We start from the raw sequence: 22,079 nt of genomic DNA on the forward strand, positions 1-22,079 counted from the left end.
CTTCTCATCTGCGACTTAACAGATCCAGCTAGGTGCTAAAAAATTATCCTATTGTTAAGACCGAAGGTTTGTTAGCGTATGAACAACTTTATTTTTGTGGGTCATAAATTGGAAGAAATGAACCTGTATTTAGTAGTGAGTGGAAAGAAAAAATGGTGAAAGTTAAAAGTTAGTGGTAGGCTTTAATAGTAGTATTACTAGGAGAGGAAGACATTATTAATGTAATTCCAGCATACTTGCTTCACACTGGTTGCAAGGAGCAAGAGAAGGAAATATCTAGGGATGAACTGAGTGAAGGGGTAATGAATGAAAATCTATGGAAAGTATTATAGCAGATGATCTGGTGATTACTGCAGAGACTGAAGAGTTGCAACAGAAAGGTAAGATGGCAGAATCTCTTGAATGGAGTTTATGAAAGGTAAATGTGGATATAATGTGTCAGCAAGCAGGGAGGGGATAGTTTATTTATACAAGATGTCTAGATTTTTAAAAATAAGCAGAGAATTTCAAATACCTAAGATTTACTTTAGCCAGGAGGGAGGGTGTAAAAGCTGATGATGAAAGTAGGATAAAACAAGCAGCTTGGGGGAAATGGAAGGTGGCAGGGGTAGTGTGGAAGGGGAAAATAAATATGGGTCTATTGTATCACAATCAGATCAGTGATGATGTATGGTTCAGAAACATGGGCATTAAATTACGAAGGGAGGAAGAACAGGAACTGGAGCTAACTAAGAAATGAGGATGATGATGTGGAATTTGGGGATCTCACTATGTGAGAGGCTGGAGAATGAAGAAAATAAATTACCGGACGGTGGAAAAGCTTACCAATATGATAAGAATCCAGACTGAGACAGTATGGACCCCTAGCCTCTAGTAAGGGTGAATGAGGAGAGTGAGTGAAGAAGGGTAGGGTGGAGCCTGTTAGGGTTAGATCAAGAGAGGGGCAAAGGATTAAAAGGCCCAATAAAGTGAAGGAGGATTTAGAGAAGAAGGGCTTAACAGAAGATAATACTTTCAATTGACATTGTTGGAGAAGACGCATAAAAGCAACCAACCACTTAGATTGGGGGGATAGTAGTGGGGAATGAAGAAGAAGAGTGAGAGGACAAACTTAATTCAATACAAAAGCTGATCATAACTAATTTGAAAAAAGTTATTAAATGCAAATGAAATGGATAAATACCTACATTAAGTAAGCAGATGAAAACAGTGAAGAGAACAAAGACCAAAGAAGGAAGAATTATGCACCATATTACTATAGAAAAATTATACACATTTAGCAAACAAAAAGAGATTTAAACATGAAATATGATTTAAATAATGAAAATTAGAGTAATCAGTATGGCACACAGAACCAGACATACAATGATCTGACCATAATATTAGTAATGAGAAGGTAGTCCTGCTCTGGCAACGAGTTTGGGATTCATTTGCGCATGTGATTTTGTGACGTCACCCAAACCGGTCGAAGTGGCAATTTACTGATGCAAACATGAGGATAATTACCTTTGTTACACTATGAAATACGATTTAATAAATATCCCTCCATAGATTTATGCGGTGAATGTGACTTTGGACATATTAAATAATGTAGTTCATGTGAATATCGATATGTATTGTAGAAATCGCATAGGTGAACTATTGCACAAAGTTTTTTTTTTTTTTTTTTTGAAACTGACAGGATCAGAGACTGATGTCAGGGATTTTTTCACGGGTTTTTTTTTTAAACTTCCCTGTCGTGCCCTTGTGTGCATTTGGGACCTCACTGTCAATTGTTTTACAACTGATTTCCTTTGGTAAGTGTCCGTTGACAAGAGTCAGCCTATTTTGTTACATTTAACTATGTAAATTTAACAAAATACACGAACTGAAAGGCAGACTCGCACCAACGGGTAACCTACTATAAGGCCATCAACTTTAAAACAATTGACAACGAGGTCCCAAACTCACACACGTACAAGATGGAAGTTTAAAAAACTATGGAAAAAATCCCATGACATCAGTCTCCAGGATCCTGTCAATCTCTAAAAGTTTCACAAAAAAATCTTTTTTGCAACATTTCGCCTATTTGATTTCTCCAATATCAATATTCACATGAACTAAAATATTTCATATGTTCAAAAATTGTATTAATTGCTTAAATCTATGGAGGGATATTTATTAAATTCTATTTCAAAGTGCAACAAAGGCAATTATCCCTATGTTTACATCAGTAAACTGTTGTTTCGACCGATTTGGGTAACGTCACAGATTATGGTCGGTTAGATAAAAATACACTGGACCTGTGCATGGGACTACCTGTTGTTTCTATATCATGGATCTGACTACATCTGCTATTAGAAGCAATGTGTAACCCAGATGTATTATCAGCCAGGTGGAAGTGAAAACTCATTTGTTTTGTTGCCAGGTGTCTGGAAGATTGAGCAGATAAGTAATACGGCTTTATGTAAAGTGTTTGCAATAAAAACAAACAAAAAACCAAAAAACCATACAGGACAAAGTGATAGCTTTACTACTGCTATAATTAACAAAGCACCTAAAATGCAAGAGTAATTTTCAAATGAATATGGAATTAAAATATCACATAGAAAATCTACTACATACCTTTACTGGCTTTTTATTACCCAGCCTTTCAAGCCTCCAACATCTTAAAAGGAAAACCTAGGATATAAGCGATGTGCCAATGCTCTAAGTGTTTTAATAATATATCCAGGTCTTCTTTCTCTGTGGCCCTTTTGCCTTGAAATTTAACATTTTTAAATACTTTTGGAGAGATGGAATTCCTCTTGGTCCTGCTACTCTGAAATTTAAATATATATGTAAATAAAAATTAGTAAAATAACTATTAAGGAAATAAATGTAAAATGTTATTGTTATTATACAATTAAGTTTGTTCATACTTACCTGGCAGATATATATATAGCTGTATTTTCGAAGTCCGACAGAATTTCAAAACTCACGGCAACACGCAGTGGGCGGCCAGGGGTATAGTACCCATTCCCGCCGCTGGGAGGCGGATATCGGAGAAACCATTCCCATTTTCTATTCATATTATTAATGCCCCTGTCTCCTGAGGGGAGAGGGCGGGCACTTTAATTATATATATCTGCCAGGTAAGTATGAACAAACTTAATTGTATAATAACAATAACATTTTGTTCATGCCACTTACCTGACAGATATATATATAGCTGAATCCCACCTTCGGATGGTGGGAAGAGACAGAATAGGATTTTTTAGGAAACTTAAATTAAGTAGATGATATACATCTTGGTTCCTCACCTGTTAGCAAAGTAGACTCTGTGATTACTGTCACTTAAGCCTGCTTTTGCTTAAATCAGAGTTGCCAGCCAGGTGGAGACCTGTAGTGCTGGTGCGCTCTGGATGATCTGTCAACGGTACGTGACCTCAACGTGACAAGACCATCGAGCCATACATATGAGGGCAACGAAGCAACTGACCACCACCTGACCAACTATCCAAAGACCCCTTAAAAACTAACTAAAGGATGGGAGATCTTCACATAAGACTCACCACAACCTAAAAAACACAACAATAAAACTAACCTAAACCTAACTAAGGGATAGGGAAAGAGCTACTTCCAGACCCCAAGACTGTGTCTGCAGAAACGTATGGCCCAAGTGAATTACAGTCGTCATAAATCGTTCTCACATCCCTTAGGTAATGTGAGGCGAAGAGACGGAGTTACTCTCCTCCAAAAGGTGCAATCAAGAATGTCCTTGATTGACATATTCTTTTGGAAGGCAAGAGAGGTAGCGACAGCTCTAACTTCGTGAGCTTTCACTCGTAAGAGGCTCAAATCAGTCTTCTGGAAAGATGAATGAGCCTCTTTAATGACGTCCCTCAGAAAGAAAGCAACAGCATTCTAGATAAAGGTAACTCTGGTCTCTTCACAGAGCACCAGAGATTACCTGAGGGACCTCTTACCTCTTTTGTTCTATGTACATAGAACTTGAGAGCCCTGACAGGGCACAGGGCTCTCTCTGGTTCTTGGCCCACCAGACTTGACATACCCTTGATCTTTCGAAAGTTTCGGCCAAGGATTAGAAGGATTTTCATTCTTCGCCAAAGAAAGTTGGGCTCAAAGAGCAGACAGCATTGTCTCCTTTGAATCCCACTAAATTACTAAAAAGCTTGTATTTCGCTAACTCTCTTAGCCGTCGCCAGAGAAGTTAGGAAAAGAGCCTTCCTTGTCAAGTTTCGAAGAGACGCTGCTTGAAGAGGTTCGAAAGGACTTGACATTAAGAACTTAAGAACCACGTCAAGGTTCCATGAAGGAGGTCTCGTTTGAGGAATCTTCGAAGTTTCAAAAGATTTTTAAAAGATCATGAATGTCTTTGTTGTCAGAAAGGTCAAGGCCTCTGTGCCTAAAAACCGCTGACAACATGCTCTTATATCCCTTGATGGTAGGGACTGCTAATTTCTGCACATTCACTGAGAAAGAGCAGAAAATCAGCTATCTGGTTCACAGAGGTCGAGGAAGAGGAAACTCCCTCCTTTTTACACCATGCCCTGAAGGAAGCCCACTTCGATTGGTAAACAGCTCTTGTAGAAGCACGTCTTGCATTTGCGATTGTTCTCGCAGCTGCTTTCGAAAAACCTCTCGCTCTGGCCAACTTTTCGATAGTTCTGAACGCAGTCAGACTCAGAGCGGAGAGGTTTTGGTGAAACCTTTCGAAGTGAGGCTGTTTGATTAGATCTTTCCTCCAGGGCAATGTCCTTGGAAAGTCTACAAGGAAAGACATGACCTCTGTGAACCATTCTCTCGCTGGCCACATCGGAGCGATCAGGGTCAACCTCGTCCCTTCTGAGGCCGCCAAACTTTCTCATGACTTCCCCCAAAATCTTGAATGGTGGGAAGGCGTACAGATCTAGACCCGTCCAATTCCAAAGCAACGCGTCCACAGCGATCGCTTCTGGATCTAGACCGGGGGGGGAGCAATAAAGAGGAAGTCTCTTGGTCCTTGACGTCGCGAATAAGTCGACCAGAGGACGTCCCAACAACCTCCAAAGGTCTCGACACACGTCTTTGTTTAAGGTCCATTCCGTCGGTAGGATTTGTTCCCGACGACTGAGAAGATCGGCCCTGACGTTTTGCACTCCTGCAATGAACCTCGTCTGGATCGTAACCTTTCTTCTCTTCACCCACAGCAGAATCTCCCTCGCCAGGAAAAAAACAACAGTTCTGGAGTGTGTTCCTCCCAATGATTTTCTTCAAATAAGCAGAGTGCTGTGGTATTGTCGGAGTTAACCTGAACGATCTTGTTCTTCAAACTCCTTCGAAGAACTGCAGAGACAGAAAGATTGCTGCAAGCTCTTTGACATTTATGTGCCAGGCTACCTGTTCCCCCTCTCCAGGAGCCTGACACTCCTTCCCTCCTAGTGTTGCTCCCCAGCCCGTGATGGAAGCGTCGGAGAACAACACTAGGTCGGGGCTCAGAAGACTTAGGGACAAGCCCTCCTGTAGTTTCTGTGGGTCGAACCACCATCTTAGATGGCTCTTTATTGGAAGAGATATTCTCAATATCGCATTGAGATCGTCCTTGGCCTTCCACTCGTCCGCAAGGAAAAACTGGAGAGGCCTGAGGTGCAGTCTTCCCAAGGAAACAAACCTTTCTAGCGAGGAAATGGTACCCAGCAGACTCATCCATTCCCTCGCCGAGCAAGTTTCTTTCCCTAAGAAGAACCGCCGAGATCTTTTCTAATCCTAGCCGCTGACGTTCCTGGGACGGAAACGCTCGAAAAGCCACTGAATCCATCTGAATCCCCAGATACACGATGGACTGTGTCGGGGTCAGATGCGACTTTTCGAGGTTGACAAGAAGTCCCAGGGACTTTGCTAGGGCTAACGTGAACTGCAAGTCCTTCAGACACTTTTCTCTCGACGACGCTCTGATAAGCCAGTCGTCGAGGTAAAGGGAAACTCTTATCCTCGAAGAATGTAGCCACCTCGCCACATTCTTCATGACTACGGTGAACACCATTGGAGCCGTGGTCAGGCCGAAACACATAGCTCTGAACTGCCACACTTTTTTGTCTAAGACGAACCTTAGGTACTTTCTTGAAAGAGGGTGGATCGGGATGTGAAAGTACGCGTCCTGCAAGTCTAAGGACACCATTCCAGTCGCCCGGGTGGTCTCAAGGCTCCCAGAACAGAATGAGGCGTCTCCATCGTGAATTTGGTCTTTTCCACGAAAAGATTGAGCCTGCTTACATCTAGAACTGGACGCCAACCTGACGACTGCTTTGGTACTAGGAAAATCCTGTTGTAAAAACCTGGAGACCCCAGGGTCCATGACTTGTTCCACCGCTCTTTTTTCGATCATTTGTTGAAGAAGATCGAATAAAACTTGTTTCTTCTCTCCCTGATAGGATGGAGAAAGGTCTCTGGGAGTCGTAGAAAGAGGAGGAAGATCTAAAAAGGGGATCTTGTACCCCTGCTCCACGATCTTGAGGGACCAAGTGTCCGTGTCTCTCTCTCTCCATGCTCCCGCAAAAAACTTCAGTCTGGCTACGACTGGTGTCTGAAGGACATGCTTCTCACTTGGAAGGCTTTGATTTAAAAGAAGCTCTTCCTCGTGAAAAACCTCTCCCTCGAGGAGCTGCTCTCGAGGGAGGCGCCCCACGAAAGGGCTTAACCTTCTTCGGCGGTCTAACAAAAGCTGAAGTGGAAGGGACTGCCGAACGTCTCGAGGACTGGGCTAAGAGGTCCTGCGTTGCTTTTCTTGCAAACTGCTTGTCAGGTCCTTAACCAAAGTCTGGGGGAAGAGATGGTTAGAAGAGGAGAAAAAAGCAAATCCGCTTTCTGAGCTGGAGTAACTGAACGAGCCGTGAAATTGCACAGCAAAGCTCTCTTCTTCAAGAAGGCCGTCCCAAAATGAGAGACGAGCTCCTCTGAACCATCCCTGACGGCTTTGTCCATGCATGATAACACGCTGGACAGCTCCCCCAGACTGAGAGATTCTGGGCTTCTCGATTGCAGATCTAGAACTCCCAAGCACCAGTCTAGGAAGTTTGAAAACTTCAAGAGTCCGGAGCAGACCCTTCAAATGATGGTCCGTCTCCGTAGGGTGGGGTCCAGGTCACTTTAGCAGTGGATAAAAGGGACCTCCTCTGAGAATCCACCAAGCTGGAGAAATCCCCTTGTGCTGAAGAAGGGATTCTTACACCCACGTCTTCTTTGGTTTTATACCACATACCCCCTTTTCCGCTGAGTCTAGCTGGATGCAATGCGAAAGTTGTCTTGCCTTGATCTCTCCTTCGTTCCATCCAATCTTGGAGTTTCTTGAACGCCCGTTTAGTGGAGAGCGAAGTCTTCATCTCGACAAACTCCGGAGTCTTACCAGTCTTAGAGGATGAACAAAAAACTGCGAAGGAGGAGACTTGGGAGCTGCAGGCTGGAACTTGTCCTCGAAGGACGAACGCAACAGCCGCACGAGAACTTTATAATCCGAAGAGGAGACCGCCTCTCCGGAGAGGGCGTACGTACGTCGGGTCTTGCCTTAATCAAAGACCCCCTATGCTTACTGGATGAAGCATTATCTAGGCTGTCTTCTTTGTGACGTTTACCACTCGAAGTAGGCAGAGCGTACTGAACGGTGCGTTTTCCTGGACCTGGCGATAAGCGTCCTTAGCGACACCCGAGGCAGCCTCACCTGGCAAGAGAAGCGTTCCTTACGTTTCTTAAACGAAAGGGAAGACATGTTATCCGGAATACGCGCCTGTGCGCGCAAACCAGCGTCTTGAAGTACGACTTCTTCTTGGCCGGAGTCCCCCAAAGCGTCCTGAAGAGCGTCCTGCTGAACGTCCTGTCGAGCGTCCTGCCAAGCGTCCTGCCGAGCATCCTGTCGAGCGTCCTGTCGAACGTCGTGCCGAGCGTCCTGCCGAGCGTCTTCAAAAGCGTCCTGACGCAACGTCTTCTTAGAGGACGAACGAGATCGGCGAATCGCCGAAGGAGACGCAATCGGCGAAAGAGACGAACGAGGAGAGGGAGAAGGAGACTGCTTCGTCCTCTTGACGGGCAGTCTAAGGTCCTTCCTCCGCTTAGGCTCGACTGCTGCTGGGCGAGTCCTCTGAGCCATAAGCGTTGATAGCTAGTCCTGAAGGGACAAAAGAATGTTCTTCGTTGGAGAGGAACGAACAGAGGGAGCAGGACTGATCCTGCGAGAAGACGAGGGGCGAGGGGACAGCCCCTTCCTTCCTTCTCAGCAGGTAAACAGCTACCTGGGCTTCTCAGGGATACGCTCCTGTGCGCACAACCCAGCGTCCTCATCGGAGGAGATCTTACCTCTTTTCTGAGGAGGAAAAGCGTCATAAGCGTCCTCCGAAGAAAGCGGCGATACAGGACGTGAAGTGTCCTCAACACGAAAACGTCCTTTTCAGCGGACGAGAGTCTCTCCGAGCGCTCCAACCCCTTGCGCGGGGAGGACGCTTCGGAGGACGAAAAAACAGTCCTTAAGGATTCGCGCCTGTGCGCGCGTCCTTGACAGCCTGGGACTTTGCAACAAGGCCTGCCGAAGGGGGGACGCCAGATCGGTGGGGAGCCCCCGTAACCCTCTTGCGGCTTTCGACATACCCTCTCCCTGAGTCTTGGGAGTCCGATAGAGGTCTAGGCCTAGAGGCATTATGGGGCCGATCTGACGCCCCCTCCACAACACTAGGGGCACGATCACACACTTGAACTGAGCCAGTTTCCAAGGCTTTCACTTTGGTCTCCAGAGTGCGTAGAGACTCCAAAATAAGAGAGAGAGCATTAGCTTCTCCCGACACAGATTCAGGGCCCGAAGGCAACACAGGTTTAGGAGATGCAAACTCTACAGGTGTTAATACAGGTGAATTATTACCCTTACCTTTGGTAGAACCACTCCTGGAGGAAGACCTCCTGATCCTATCGCGTTCCAATTTACGCCAATAGGACTCATACACTCTCCAATCATCATCGGTCAATCTCTCACATTCATTGCACCGATTATCCACCAAACAATTATGCCCCCTACAACTCATACATACTGTGTGGGGGTCTACCGATGATTTCGGTAGCCTCACCTTACAATCAGTCCTCACACACACTCTGAAACTCACTGCACTTGATCCAGACATCACGTTTACAGAAAAGCCAATCCAAAGTCAAAAAACGGTCCACTATCGCGTATGCTAATCCAACAATCCAAAATCAATACCAAAAGACAATCAGATACTTAAATGCGAGCCAAATCCAAAAAATCCTGAGCGGAGGTCTGTAAACAGTAGTTTACCGACCAGCGACAGAAAAAAAATATGAATAGAAAATGGGAATGGTTCCTGATATCCGCATCCCAGCGGCGGGAATGGTACTACCACCTGGCCGCCCTACTGCGTGTGCCGCGAGTTCTGAAATTCTGTCGGACTTCAGAAAATACAGCTATATATATATCTGCCAGGTAAGTGGCATGAACAAAACAGAAAACAATGATCCCTCAATTATCTGGACTAGCAAACATATGTATACAGAAATTATGTATGAAAATTCGTAAAGTAACTAAGTCTACAGGCATAACCAGCCTCGTTTCAGGGGCAGAACCAGCTCCATTTCAAGGAATCCCTTCTCACCCCATCCCCTTGGAGTTGGTTGGGGGGTGGCCAAAGTTAGGATGAAACCCCAGTAAAACCATCTAGGGGTCCCCACTATAACCTGCAAGTTTCATGCCATTGGGCGAGCCATTTGGCCGTGATTGAATGACAGATGAACGGACAGACATTACGCCCATTATATTAAGATATCGCCATTAACCCTTAAACGCCGACTGGACGTCTTTTACGTCGACATTTTTTGTCTCTCGGGTGCCGACTGGACGTATTTTACGTCGACATACAAAAGTTTTTTTAAAAATTCGCGGAAAAATACTTTTAGGCCTACCAGCCGAAAACTCTTGAATCACACGCCTTAGGGGATGCTGGGAGTTCATGGATCAGGGTGTTGTTTGTTTAAAACCAATCGTACGCAGCGCGCAAGCGCGAATTTCTTTCTGCCTCACTAAAAAGTATCAGTGACACATCTCTGAAATTATTTAGTCACTTTGACATAATTTTTTTACCATTTTAAACTAGCCGTTACATGGACTATTATATATGAAAATGTGCGCATTTTTATGTAGAATACAACAAAAAAATACTCATGATTGTAGCTTTTATCAGTTTGAGATATTTTCATATAAATAACGATAAGTGCCAAAATTTCAACCTTCGGTCAACTTTGACTCTACCGAAATGGTTCGAAAAACGCAATTGTAAGCTAAAACGCTTATATTTTAGTAATATTCAATCATTAACTTAATTTTGCAACTAATTGGAAGTCTCTAGCTCAATATTTCGATTTATGGTGAATTTATGAAAAAACTTTTTCCTTACGTCCCGCGCGGTAACTCTTCCGAAAATAATCATACATGCGATTGTGGTAATGTTTGCACCATTTTAAATTAGCCGTTACATAAAGTTTTATATATGAAAATGTGCGCAATTTCATGAACAATACAACTAAAAACAACCCATGGTTGTAGCTTTTATCAATTTTGAAATATTTTCATATAAAAAATGATAAGTGACAAATTTTCAACCTTCGGTCAATTTTGACTCTACCGAAATGGTCGAAAAACGCAATTGTAAGCTAAAACGCTTATATTCTAGTAATATTCAAGCATTTACCTTCATTTTGCAACAAATTGGAAGTCTCTACCACAATATTTCGATTTATGGTGAATTTATGAAAAAAATACCATTTTCTTTACGTCCGCGCGGTAAACTCTTCCGAAAAAATCATACGTGCAATTGTGGTAATGTTTGCACCATTTTAAATAGCGGTTACATAAATGTTTTATATATGAAAATGTGCGCAATTTCATGTATAATACAACAAAAAAATAGTTGAAGGTTGTAGCTTTCTCATTTTCGAAATATTTGCATATAAATAACGATAAATAGAAAAAAAAAACCACGTTCGGTCAAATTTGACTCTACCGAAAATGGTCGAAAAACGCAATTGTAAGATAAAACTCTTACAGTCTAGTAATATCAGTCATTTATCTTCATCGTGAAACAAATTCGAAGTCTCTAGCACAATATTTAAATTTATGGTGCTTTTTAAAAAAAAACTTTCCTTCCCTCCGCGCGCGGATTCTCCGCCACAAATCTCCGAAATGCGTAAGTCCCATTCTCGGAATATTTGCTCCGTTTCATATTAGGCATTTCATAGAGTTTTATATATGAAAATGTGCGCAATTTCATGTAGAATAAAACGAAAAATATTTGAAAGTTGTAGCTTTTCTTATTTCCGAAATAATTGCATATAAAAAATATATATAAAAAAAATTCGACATTCGGTCAACTTTAACTCGTCATATATGGTCGAAAACTGCATTTGTAAGCTAATATTCTTACAGTATAGTAATATTCAATCATTTGTCTTCATTTTTTTTTGAAAGAAATTGGAAGTCTAGGACAATATTTAGATTTATGTGAATTTTTGAAAAAAATATGTGTTTATGTCTGCGCGTTACGAATTCATGCATTATTTTGTGATAATATTTTCTCTGTGTTGCTTTAATCGTTTTACAATTTGTTATATACCAAAATGATCGCAATTTAGTGTACATTACAACGAAAAAAATAAGTAACTGTTACCTTCAACCGTTTGCGCACAGCGCGATTTGAATACAATTATATATGAAATTTCATTTTTGCGCTATCATATATCGCATTATTTATATATGATAATGATAATTTTTTTCATTTCTGATGGTTGCATACTAAACTTCAGGCAATGACAAAAAAAGGAGCCAAAAATGAACTCTTAATCTTCAAAACTAAGAGCGCTATGATTTTTTGAAAAAAATATTTTTTCCGCTCCCGCGCTCACTCTGAAACGTCTCCGGCACACGGGAGACATTTTTTTTTTTACCGCTTCGGCGTTTAAGGGTTAACCAGAACTCGACATTATCTGATACACCCAGATCAAGGATCAAGGCTCCAAAGATATATAGTATATAAATTTGAAGAAATTTTTAAAAACTGCCCTCCAATGGTTGGCAATGCTGTGCAGCCTCAAGAAAATGTTGGTGACACTGACTACACTCAACTGACTGAAAAAAGGTTTAAAGGGGTGGGGGAGGTGTGGAGAAATTTCTATGAGAGAGAGAGAGAGAGAGAGAGAGAGAGAGAGAGAGAGATGCAATATCAAGTGATAACAAACTTTTTTGTGTAGTACTGTTATGTGTGATAATCATACTAGGTCAACTAAATTGTAATGAAACAGACAGCAAATCAAGCAAGGTCAAAAAAAAAAGGCAACACATATGGATGCACTCATTCTGCGGCATAGGTGAACTTGCTATGGCCTGTTTGGTGTTGTCTGGCCTATTTGAAATATGCATTTCAAATATTTTTACAGTGATAAGGGATAAAATATCAATAGCAATAAAATATTCTTTTGATGTGTGATAATCATAAACTTGCAATGAAATGCAATAAAGTAAATCAAGCAGAGCAAAACCATGGCAACAGCTACACATGTATGCATGTACTACTCACTGGATGGCATCATAAACTTCCTGGGGTTTGTTTGGTTTTATGCTTAGTTTATGATACAATAATTCACATTTTCTTGAAAACATATGTACAATATGTACTGAGATATGGTGTAGGGATATATTATTATTATCAATTATTCAGAAGATGAAACCTATTCATATGGAACAAGCCCACAAGGGCCATTGAGATGAAACCTATTCATATGGAATAAGCCCACAAAGGCCATTGACTTAAAATTCAAGTTCCCAAAGAATATGGTGTTTGTTAGGAAGAAGTAAGACAAGGTAAAGGTAAATAGATAAGAGACACAATAACTGAGGTATGTTTACACTTATGCTCGATTACAGTAGAACACACACTCCTTCACTATTGTTTATATTTTATGCTACAGTATTCTCATTTACACTATAGTTTTACTCTATTTTCTTTTTTTTATTTTTGTTCAACCCAAAGGATAAATGCAATTGTGTAAGTAGGGTACATATACACTCATTCAATGTTGTCTGTGAACTTGCTATAGCCTGTTTGGTGTTGGCTTGCCAACATATGAAACTTGCATTTTAAATACTTTTACGGTGATTAAAGATGAAATATCACCACAGGTCAAATATTCTCATGTGTACTGCTATGATATGAGAGATAATCATACTTAGAGTCAACTATACGTATGTAGTTGTAAAGAAATACAGTACAGTAAAGGCTGGATCAGGCATCCACTAATCGAGCCCGTCGTAAAAGCAAAGGGTGCTTGTAAGCTAGCAGTGGGAGCTCGGGAGCTGGCAATAAGCATTCAGAAACTGGAACTGGCACTTGGGGGAAGAAGTCGGGCGCTCTTTAAGTGATGAGCGCCTGGACTAAGACAAATGGCATTTCTTGACTAAATGACACTTGGGTGCCAAATACTGGCACTCTGAAAAAGCACTCTCAGGCAAAAGGTACATGTGCTCAGGAATGCGCCAAGCACTGCAGGACAGTTGTGGGCTGTGGGGCAGATCCTTAAATCTCTTACAAGGAAGAAGCAAAGAGCTGTCCACAGAGTTTGTGCATATCTTTAAAGGATGAGACTTGCCTGGAAATCGCCAATGGGGCCTCTTGCCGGGACTGGAATTCTCGGAGTCTGAAGACTACTGATGCTAACCAGGACAGGCAGCCAGTACCTCCACTTGCACTGGCACAACACTACAGTCAACCCTCATTAAACCGGACCCCATTAATCCAGATATCAGATAAGATGGACACTGAAGAGGGTTAGCCAATTTAATCAAAATATGTTGCATACCATTTTCCTTTTCATTTACCAAAGGTAAACAAACTTTTCATTTATATTTATGTTTTTTATATACATTTCTGTATTTATACTGTACTGAACAAAAAAGGGATTTTGACGTAAGGAAAAATCTATTTCTGGGCGATTGGCTTGTGTCGCCAGCGAAATATCCTTTAATCTATTATTTCTAGGGTAAATGTACTAACACATACCAGAGAATAAATAAATAAAGAAAAAGGTCAGTACTGACCGTCGCTCACCCTCCAAGAGGGTGTCGGTATGAACACTATGGCGAGTGAGACCACTACCACGAGCCAAATGCCAATAGAATTCTCCCACTACAAAATCCCCAAGAGGAGAGCCTGACCCACAGAGTGGGCAGCACTTACTACTACTACTCCATCCCATGCTGCCAAACTGCTGCGCCTCTGGTGGCCATCCTGAAGTTAGCAGACAATCTTGGCGATGGGATGGGTAGGGCGGATTTCGCTGGCGACACGAGCCAATCGCCCAGAAATAGATTTTTCCTTACGTCAAAATCCTTTTCTGGGCTCAGTGCGTGTCGCTGCGCGAAATCGTACCAGAGAAATAGCACAAGATTGTAAACAAAATCAACAAAATAAAAAGAGGTCTCAAATAAAAGATAAAATAAAAGTAAAAGAATATAATTGCTAATAAGGATACATATACACAGTGATACAAAAATAGAAATATTGCTTAAATACACTTAATTCTAATAATATTTCTTAACTTGAGTAATAATATATATACAGGGGTAATATGGCATATATGTACCAAAATGGTATCTGTGTAAAGCTATGTATCAAAAATACTAGAGCAATTAACATAATAAGTTGAACAAACAAACTCAACAATAATAATATATAAAGGAATGTATATGACTTAATATACAAAAAACCGTAACCATTACAATAAGATGTATCCCCTAGCATAAAATAAGGGGATGACATCCACGAGATCAATATCCATCATCAATTGTGAGTGTCCCTAGCAAAAAAAATAAGGGACACCACCACATCATCATAAAAGCAGCTAAGACACAAGGTGACCGTAAATGAACAAGGCAGGAATAGACGAACTGTTGGGTGAGGCAGGTAGAAAGGAGGACTGGATCTTCTACTAAAGATTAGTTAGAGTCAGGGGAAACTATGTTCCCCGCTGCAACTGCTGAAAATTTCAGAGCTTCCAAGGACTTTAAGTATGACGTTTGAACACTGTCGGCGATTTCCATCAGTATACTTTTTCAACTCATCGAAGTTCATATGTTGGAAATAGTTAATTGAGGTGGCTACTGCCCTGACATCATGTGCTTTTGGGAAAGAGTCAGGATTGGCTTGTTTAATGAAGTACAGGATTTGTTGCCTGATGCCTTTAATAGATAAAGTGCCACCTTTTTCTCTCTTAAAAGAGAGGACCCGATGAGGATGAGGAGGTCCTAGATAGAAAGGCTCGTAAGGCTGAAACTGGGCAAAGAGATACATCTTGTGGAAGGGGTAGTACCTTGTCCACTGGTTCCCACCTCATCAAAGGATCTTCATTCTTAGTCTATTAAAGCTACGTTCCGGAGAAAGTAGCACTTCCCCTGTGGGAAGGAACTGAATATGATCCGGATCTCTGGATTAAAGCCGACAGTTCTGAAATCCTAGCTCCTGAGGCCAAGCTTAATAAAAATAGGGTTTTTCTTAAGAGCATTATAAACGAGCATGTGTCATTATTGGTTTCTGAAGCCAGCTTTAGAACATCGTTAAGAACCATGATACTGACGTAGGCCTTACAGAAGGTCTAAGTCTAGCACACGCCTTGGGATAGACGAGAAGTAGGAATCTGTCAAGTCTATGTTGAACCCAAATTGAAAAATCTTTTTCAAGGCTGACTTGTTTGTCGTAATTGTGCTAGCTGCTAAGCCTTTTTCAAATAAGGATCTGAAAAAGGATATAGCTGAATTGATTGTCATGATCCTAATATCTGATTCTTTCAGGAAGGTTGCTAACTTTTTGACAGCAGCATCATACTGTCTCAAAGTTGAATCTCTTTTATCGGATTCCATCAAGAAGAGAATATTCTGAGGGTCAATATTCGCATCCCTTTTCGCTGCAAACTTCATGAAATCCATAAAGTTAGGGTTTGAGAATCCCTGAGGAAGCGAACACAGTCTTCGTTTGTACTGACTGGGAGAGCCTGGGATTGGGGATCCGAAGAGGGCGAAGACCCAGTTCCAGAATGAGAGGGTACCAATTGCTCTTCGGCCAGTCTGGGCTACTAGAGCCACTTGACCCTTGAATGTCCTGAGTTTGTTTAACACTTTCATGAGAAGATTCACTGGAGGAAAGACATAAATCTTCTCCCAGTTGTTCCAGTCTAAGCGCCAGGGCGTCCGTGGCATAGGCCAGAGGGTCCAGGTTGGGGGCCACATAACACGGGAGTTTGTGGTTCGCTTGAGATGCGAAGAGATCCACCTGTAGACCTTGAACTCTCTGAAGAATCCATTGGAACGAACTGTTGTCCAGTGACCATTCCGACTCTAGAGGTACTGATCGGGATAGAGCATCTGCTATGACGTTTCTCACTCCAGCTATATGAGTGGAGGAGAGATGCCAACTGAACTTGTCCGCCAGGGAGAAGATGGCTACCATGACATGATTTAGATGACGTGACTTGGAGCCTCCTCTGTTTACACAATGTACTACCACTGCGCTGTCCAGGACTAGCTTTATGTGGGAGTACTTTGGCGGACGTAACCTTTTTGAGAGTCAAGAACACTGCCATTGCTTCCAGTACGTTTATATGGAACTGACGGAACTGAGGTGACCACGTTCCTTGAACCTTCTTGAACTGCGGGAATATCCTCCCCAACGCTTAATGAAGCGTCTGTGTGGATGGTGATCCCTGGTGGAGGAAACTGAAGGGGCACTGACACCGACAAGTTCTTGACTTTCGCCCACGGCCGGAGTCGATTCTTTAGAATCAGAGGACTGAGGATAATTTGTCCCTGGACCTGACATTTGCTCGTGAGCGCCAGATTCTGGTTAGGTCTTTCAGTTTGGCTTTCATTAGGATGTTCGTCACTGATGCAAACTGGAGAGAACCCAGGATCCTTTCCTGAGATCTTCTTGACGCCAGTTTGTGATTCAGAAATTGCTTGACTGACTTCGCTATCTCCTTCCTCTTGGATGATGGAATCGACAGAGTATGGGAGGATAGATTCCATTGAATGCCTAGCCACTGAAAGTTTGACTCTGGAGTGAGTCTTGACTTGGTCCTGTTTATCTTGAAGCCTAGATATTCCAGGAACTGAATCACTTTCAGTGTTGCTTTGTTGCATTCCTCGACTGTTGAAGCCCAGATCAACCAATCGTCGAGATACGCTACTACATAACCCCTTGCGATCTGAGTTGTTGAACTACTACTTCGCCAGCTTCGTAAACACCCTGGGTGCTACGTTGAGCCCGAAAGGAACTACCTTGAAGGAGAATGTCTGGTCTCCTATCTTGAAGCCCAGATACGGACGGAAGTGTCTTGCAATAGGGATATGATAGTAAGCGTCTGTAAGATCGATAGAGGTGGTGACGGCCCCACGGGAAGTAAGGTCCGCACCTGCGAGATCGTGAGCATCTTGAACTTGTCGCAGCGAATGGCTAAGTTTAAGCGGGACAAGTCTAAGATTACCCTTCTTTTTGTGAGCCTTTCTTTGGCACGCTGAACAAGCGTCCTTGAAATTTTAACCTTTTGACTCTCGCTATAGCTCCTTTCTGAAGGAGATCCTCCGCATACTCCGTCAATTCCTTGGAAGGAAGTGGCGGGAAAGGTTCTGGATGGGGGTAGGTTCGCTAACCAGCTCCAACCCAGGCCTTTTGACACAATGCTCTGAGCCCACTTGCTGAAGTTCCACCGGTGGCGAAAGTGAAACAGCCTCCCTCCTACCTGAAATTCCTCATTGGTTCTGGTAGCCTCCTCGGCCTCCTGAAATGTTTTCCCCTATTAAAGGGACCTCCCGATCCTCTCCCACGAAAGGATCGCTTACCTCTGCCTCCCTTACCCGAGCGGTCATACTTCTGTGAAGCTTGACCCTCGAAGACCTGGTTGTAGGCTGGAGAGAGGGCGTAAGAGGTGGAGGGCTGAGGCTGAGGGGAGATAACATAAATCGGCTGCGATTGAGCCTTTGAGGTGGAAGGTTGGGCTGTTTGCACCAAGGGAACAGCCGGAACTTGCTGAGAAAAGCGTGGCTGCTTCTTCTGGTAGGGCTGGAAACGTCTAGGTTTCCTTTGAGCCTTACCCTTACCGGCTTGATCCTGTCGTCTCTTGGCCGTAAGACCCCAACGGTCTTTAAGGCTCTGGTTCAATCTCGTAGCCTCTGACTGAACCTCCTTCACCATCGCTTCTGGGAAGAGGTCTGCTCCCCAGATGCTTGACGCAAGCAACTTATTCGGCTCGTGCCGAATAGTTGCTTCTTGTAGGACATGTTTCCTACAATTCGTCCTAGCAGTGGCGAACTCAAACATATCCGACTGCACCGTTTGAGTCAAAGATTTGGTAAGAAGCTTGAAGAGCGGTTCCGACCCATAGGCAATGGTAGCCACCTCGGTCATAGCCATGGAATTAATGGACCTGGCTAACCGCGATTTGGCATCGAATTCTGCCTGAATAAGGCTATCTGGAAGCCTAGGTAGCTTCTCACCAAACTGCTCCATAGCACAGTCTGGTTTGAGTTTGCCAGCTGAGAAGGTGTTAGGTAAGTCTTCCCACAATTCACCGGCTGAAGGAAGTAAAGGAGATGTAGGATCTGCTTCCTTCAGTTGAGGCATGGAATCCCCCTTCTGGGCTGCTGGAATAGTAGTTGTCGCGATCTTTGTCAGGAAAGGGAGCGGGGTACTCTCTTCCATCGTAAAGATCGTAAACGGACTCTTGAAAGGTTGGATTTTCGTGTTGGAACAATCCATGTCCTCTAGACACCTGAGCCATTCTCTCTGAGCCTGGTCACGTGAATAGAGGACTGTCTCCTTTGGTACTTTATCATCCCGAGTCATGGCTGAGGCGGTGAGCCTGGCGTAGCCGATGAACGGAGGCTGAAGGTCTTCCGGGTAGAACTCGAAGTCCTCAATCCTCCGAGTTCCACATTCCGGGATAGAGATGAGCCCGTCTTGGAAGGGGGCGTATGACGCTACTCTCCAAGGGTTGTTCATTGAGAACGGAGGTAGAGAGTCATACGGGGGAAGTTGGGCTCCACCTGTGCTGAAAGGTGGAGGAGAGGCTAGAGGAGCTTGGCTCAGTCCGGCTATAATGTTGTCCTGAGAGGTAATCCTATCAGACAACCGAGAGATCATTTGTTCCATGCTATTTTTCAGAGACCCAACCAGATCGCCCACCTGTTGTAACAGACCAGCGTTGGAGTCCAAAGCCGGAGCTGCTGCGGAGGTGGAAGGGTGGCCCTGAACTGGAACCAAGGGTAGCAGAACTGACGACTCCGCTGGAGTGTGAGATCTCGTCGGCCCTGGAGGATCTACTCCTCGAGGACTTAGAGCCGGACCCAGAAGCTTTAGATCTCTCTGCTCCGGGATTCCTAGCCGGAGACTTACGAGAAGAGGATGACGCCGAAGCCGTCTTCTTAGACGACGACGACGTCTTCATCAAGGTTTTCACTGCTTGACCCTTGACCTTGGGTCTAACTGAAGCGTCAGGAGAAGTATATAATTCATTACCGTAAAGCCTTGGAAGGATGGAGAGGTTGCAGGAGTAGAAGAACCAGTTGCACCCAAGGGTATCCCTTGGGTGTCCAACTTACCTACCTCGACCAACAGGTCGTCTACACCTACCATAGGTTCCACATTGATATCCAGCGTCGCGACTTCCGAGGAGATGTCCTGGCCTTGGTCTGTCAACGAGGCAGCCAGCTGTTGCTGGATGAAAGCGATAGTCGGGGCCGCGTCTGCTGGGTCGACGTAGCCTGTCGCCTTGCCTCCCAGGGAAGATTAGTACCGCCAACCTCTTCTCAAGGATGTAGGGCATACCCTTGGCGGCGTTCTTCCCGAAACCGCCGACCCAGGCCCGCAGGGTTGCCAGTGCGGTATCCCTCACAGCCGGAGCCTGGAAGAGAGGGTATTGATTAGATTTAAGAATAACTTAAAACTAAAACTAACTTAAAGCGTAACTTAAAATTATAGGGGCTATAAGACCCCCTGAATTTTACCTTAAGTTAGGGTGATTAATGTAAAAACTTAAGCACTATAACAAATGAGGACCAGTTACCGGAGTTGGAATACTTACCCCGTCTAAGAGCTGGCTCACCAGATCGTAACAGATGGTACACGTCTCGTGGTACCAGACCTGGATGTCCCCGTGCGGAGTTGCGCATGGAGCATGGACCGGCAAACTTCGTGTCCACAATGGGTCCTGAAGTGTGGCGGCGCATCCCGGATGCTCACAGTTGGTGGTCTGTAAGTGAAAAGACACATGAGTATCTTAAAGACTATCACTTACAGGCTAAAGGATAGAAGAACTCCGTTGCATGCCGGAGCTCGGAAAAAATTTGGGCATAACCCCTCCCTTAAACGCCTGAATAGGCTATAACCCCGGAGAGATCCGGTGAGACAGGAAGGGAGGGGGGATGGTTTAAGGTACTTAAGATAAACTTAATAGTTTAACATAAAAGATCTTAAACCTAAAAACTCGAACGTACCGGACTAAGTCCAGTGCGTGGCGGAGTGTTGTAACTCAGCGAGACGGAATGTGGTTATGAGGGACCGACTGTATGTTCCGGTCCACCCTGCTGGGTGGACTAGCACCTTTCCGCTGGATGCCAGGTCTCCGGTGGTTAAAGGAGCCCTAGTAAGGTGGGGGGAAAGAGCAAGAGGACATACAGACTCGGGCTAGCAACGGAGCGACGGGGTAGCAACGGAGGGGGGAAAGGCCAGTCCCCCCCCACCTTACCATCCGGCCGGACCGAGAAGCCGGAGAGGTCGAGTCCAGTCTGGGTCTGTCCCGTCCCTCTACTCCCTCCGCCTGGGGGGAGAGAGGGAGGCAGGCTCGGGTATGCGGAGCGAGCATGGGCAGACCGACCCACCCCCCCGACTCTATAGAAGAGCGGGAGGGGGGGAAGGTGACTGGACAGGCGCCTGGCTGCCTCGTGATCACGTAGTGACCACGGGGCGATAAGAACAACAACTAAGCCTAGAAACATAACCAACTGATCAGAGAGATGCTATCGGGAAGCAACCGAACTGAAGAGCGGTAGCATATAGGCCCAATGGGCCATGACCTAGGCTAAGCAAGCCAGACGCCTAACTAACCTAACAAATATCATATAATTAATTCAAATGAATAATAAAAATGAAAGAAAGAAAACAATATAGTAGGAGAAAAAATCCAGGAGTGTACGACTAACCCGAAGGCAAGTCTACCACTCAAAAAAAAAAAGCTCTAGCCGAGGCCGATACTAAGAGCCGTGGCTAGGGTCTGGATGGAAGGAGCCTACATAAGGTAAAAGACATGCATGCATGACAAAACCGTGTAGACCGTACCCTAAACAAAGCGGATAATTAAAATAGAGCGTACTTAAGTAAGGGGATGTTCTGGGTATGGGCGACCAAGAACGAACCCACCACGAGGCAGAACCATGCTGCCATGCTTCCGACCTAGAGTTCGTATTTATACCTAAAAAACGGCAAATACGGGCTCAGGGCCGGAAAAAACCAAATAGCAATAAACACTAATACCTAACTTAGCTGCTGCGATGGCTGCACGCTCCATGGTAAATAAATCCAAAGGAAAGGGCACAAAAAAACACCGAGTAAAAAATGGCACGTCTGAATCGTGTGCGCTAACTGAAAAGGATGTCCACCAGAGGCGCAGCAGTCGGCAGCATGGGATGGAGTAGTAGTAGTAAGTGCTGCCCACTCTGTGGGTCGGCTCTCCTCTTGGGGGATTTTGTAGTGGGAGAATTCTATTGGCATTTGGCTCGTGGTAGTGGTCTCACTCGCCATAGTGTTCATACCGACACCCTCTTGGAGGGTGAGCGAGTCAGTTATACTGACCTTTTTCTTTATTTATTTATTCTCTGGTATGTGTTAGTACATTTACCCTAGAAATAATAGATTAAAGGATATTTCGCGCAGCGACACGAGCTGAGCCCAGAAATGCTTTTAACTTGTAACTAATTCAACTTGCACACAGTATATAGTCAATACGACAAGCTATTCCCTAGAAGGGTAGAAAGC

At 44.0% G+C, this 22,079-nt stretch overlaps 1 pseudogene; it reads right to left on the reverse strand.

Moving 5' to 3' along the window:
• Positions 1–22,079, reverse strand: part of LOC135218403 (TIMELESS-interacting protein-like) — a 152,715-nt pseudogene that overhangs the window by 55,724 nt on the left and 74,912 nt on the right.

This window comes from Macrobrachium nipponense, chromosome 9 (genome assembly GCF_015104395.2).
Source record: "Macrobrachium nipponense isolate FS-2020 chromosome 9, ASM1510439v2, whole genome shotgun sequence".
NCBI classification, from domain to species: Eukaryota; Metazoa; Arthropoda; class Malacostraca; order Decapoda; family Palaemonidae; genus Macrobrachium; species Macrobrachium nipponense.